A 3,521-nucleotide genomic window follows, 5' to 3' on the forward strand; every position below is an offset into this window, starting at 1 on the left:
TAGTTTTGTTTTTTAATTTCAAGTTCTGATTTTCTATTGTTACTATATAGAAATATGTTTAATTTTTATATTGATCTTGTATTGTGCAAACTGAATAAACTCTCTTATTAGTTCTAAGAATATCTTTGTAGATTAATAGGAACTTTTGGTTGCATGGTCATTTTTTTTTGTGAATAAAGACAGCTTTTATTCTTCCTTTACAGTCTGGATGCCTTTTTTCCCTCTTCCTTGGCTTATTGCACTGACTAGAATTTACCAGTGATAGATTTTACCAAACTTCTGGACATGCAGTTTTATTTGTAGGAAGGTTTTAAACTACAAATTCAATTTCTTTTCTTTTCTTTTCTTTTTTTTTATATGGAATGCTTCACGAATTTGGGTGTCATTCTTGCGCAGGGGCCATGCTAATCTTCTCTGTATCATTCCAATTTAATGTATGTGCTGCTGAAGCGAGCACTACAAATTCAATTTCTTTATAAATATAAGGATTTTTAAAAAGTTATCTATTTTTTCTTGAGTTAGTTGTGGTGGTATGTGTCTTTCAAGGAAATTGTCTATTTCATTGAAGTTGTCAAATTTATTGACATAAAATTGCTCACAATTGAATCTTTTTATTATATCTTTTATATCTATAGAATCTGTAATGATACTACCTCTCTCATTCCTGATATTAAGGATTTTTTATCTTTTGCCTTTTTTCTTTAGTTGTTTTTCTAGAATTTTAGAAATTTCATTGCTTTTCCCCAAAAAACTTACTTTTGGTTTTGGTTTCTTTATATTTTCTTCATTGGTTTTCTGTTTTGTATTTTATTGATTTTTTTTTTTTTTGTTCTGACCCTTATTATTGCATTGATTTTGTTTACTTTAGGTCTAATTTGTTCTTCTTTTTCTAATTTTTAGAAGTGGAAGCTGAGAAAATTGATCTGAAACTTCTTTTCTAAAACAGGCCTTTATTGCTATCAATTACTGCCTACATACTACTTTAATGGTATCCCAGAAATTGTGGTATATTCCGTCTTTATTGTCATTCGTGAAACACTTTTAAAACTTCTTTTAGTTTCTTTTTTGTCCCACTGGTTATTTAGAAAGTGTGTTATTTCGTTTTAAATATTGGAGAATTTTCCGGAGGGTTTTTTTTTTTTATTAATGTCAAATTTAATTCCTTCATGGCCAGAAGACATATTTGACATAACTAGAAAACTTTTACATTATCAAATCTACTTTATGGTCCAGACCATATATGGTCTTTCATGAGAACTATTCCATGTGCACTTGAAATGAATGTGATTCTCTTGCTGTTGGATGGACTATGAATGTCAATTAGGTGATGTTGATTGGTAGTTTTATTTGGGTCTTCTAAATCCTTATGTATTTCCTATCTCTTTGTTTCATTGGTTATTGAGCGAAGGATCTTATAATTATTGATTATAATGGCTTCATATATTTTGAAACTCTAGGTACATAAATGTTTAGGATTGTTTTGTCCTCATGAGGAATTAATGCTCTGATTAATGTGAAAAGACTAATTCTGATGATAATCTTTGCACTGAAATGTACTTTACCTGATATTAATAATAGGCAGTCCAACTTTATGTTTACCAGTTTATTAAAGGATGTGATAAAGGATGCAAATTGCCCATCAGATGAAGAGATACTTAAGGTGAGGTATGGGGAAAGGGCATGCCCTCTCTAGACATACCACTCTCCCCTATCTCTGCGTGTTCACCAACCTGGAAACTCAGTCAAATTTACTTTTGATTCAACGCTAGCATGCTGTTTTCCACTCTTTCTGTTACTATTTGCAAAACTATTTTTGTTTCTATCTGTATCTTTATGTATTCTGAATTTTCATTATTAGGTGTACAAATATTTAGGATTTTTATATTCTTAATGAATTATTCCATTTATCACTTCGAAATGACCTTCATTTCTGGTAAGGTAATTTGCTTTGAAATCTATTTTGTCTACTATTAATATAGCCTCTTGCGCATTCTTTCCAATCAGCATTAGCATGGTATATTGTTATGTTTAACCTGTTTGTATCTTCTTTCTGTTAAAGTGCATTTTTTTTTTAAGACTTTATTTACTTGACAGACAGAGACCACAAGTAGGCAGAGAGGCAGGCAGAGAGAGAGGGAAGCAGGCTCCCCTCTGAGCAGAGAGCCAGATGCGGGGCTCGATCCCAGGACCCCGGGATCATGACCCAAGCCGAAGGCAGAGGCCCTAACCCACTAAGCCACCCAGGTGCCCCTAAAGTGCATTTCTTTAGGGGAGCATATAGTTGGGTCTTGTTTTTTTGACTTAATCTGATGGTTTTTGGCCTTCTAATTGGGACATGTAAACCATTGACATTTAGTGTTATTATTATTGTTAGATTTAAATCTGTCATCTTAATTGTTCTGTATTTGTCTCATCTGTTTTTGCCCCTTTTTTTTTCCTTTTCTGACTTTTTTGGATTACATTTTTTAAAATTTCATATTCTTTGTTGGTATTTTTAGTGGTGGATCCTTTGTGTTATTTTAGTAGTTTAGAGTTTATAGTATATAACTTATTATAGACTACTTCAAGTAATATTATGTCATTTCATAAATACTCTAAGAACCTCATAGTATATACTTCAATTTGTCTTCTGGTCTTGTGCTATTGTGGTCATACATTTTATATTTACATATGTTAAGTAATCCCACACCACATCATTATTATATTTGTTTAAAGCATAAACATATTTATCTTTATCTTTCATAAAGGCATTTAAAGATTTCTACTCTTTAAAGATATTTATATAATAATAAAAAGCCTTACATAGCTCCCACTAAGACTGTCACACAGCAGGTCCTCCATAAAGTTCTGTCAAATGAATGAACAAATAAATGTACTGATAAAAAAAGTGATTTGAGTGAAAATAGAAGTGTTACCTGTTCTGATTTGGGGTAGTCACATTGGCCTGGACCACACCTAAAAACACAATTTGCTGTTTTAAAAGCTACATAGGCTCAGACCAATCAATGTAGATGCTTTAAGAAGGGCATTTGCACACATCTGGGCACTGGTGGATGAGGTTGACAGAGTGAGGTCATGAACAGCAGGGTGGTCTGGTGGACAGGGCTGCTCCCTGGATTGAGTCCACTGGGGGTCAGAAGTTCAGGGGCCTACCACTTCTGAGACTCATGGCTTTTGGCAAGCCACTTAACTCCCCTGATATGTTTGTCACTTAACAACCTCACATAGTTGGTCTCAGTCTCAAAGGGAATAATTAATGCAGAAGTTCTTTGTAAATGGCAAAGTGCTAGGCAACTCTAAAGGGCATTAGCAGTGCTGAGAAAGGGACAGCGTGAACTCTGAGTCTATTGCCTAGTTCTGGTCACTGTGGAATAAAACTGGATTAATCTCCAAGTTCCAGCACTGAGCTCCTCAGGAAAAGTGTCAAGTACTATGTTCCACCAGAAATTCTGAGCTGACTGGTGCTGACCTGACAAGCAGGGGACCCACCAGTGGGCTGAGGGTATGCCACTTTGCAGTTA

The 3,521-nt window shown here is 34.1% G+C and overlaps 1 non-coding gene across 1 annotated transcript; it reads right to left on the reverse strand.

Moving 5' to 3' along the window:
* Positions 1–351: 351 nt before the first annotated feature.
* On the reverse strand, positions 352–457 carry LOC116858613. The gene has a single exon (XR_004380962.1). It is a non-coding gene; the product is annotated as a U6 spliceosomal RNA (small nuclear RNA).
* Positions 458–3,521: the final 3,064 nt, after the last annotated feature.

This window comes from Lontra canadensis, unplaced genomic scaffold (assembly GCF_010015895.1).
Source record: "Lontra canadensis isolate GAN:19392208 unplaced genomic scaffold, GSC_riverotter_1.0 scaffold3, whole genome shotgun sequence".
Classification (NCBI taxonomy): domain Eukaryota; kingdom Metazoa; phylum Chordata; class Mammalia; order Carnivora; family Mustelidae; genus Lontra; species Lontra canadensis.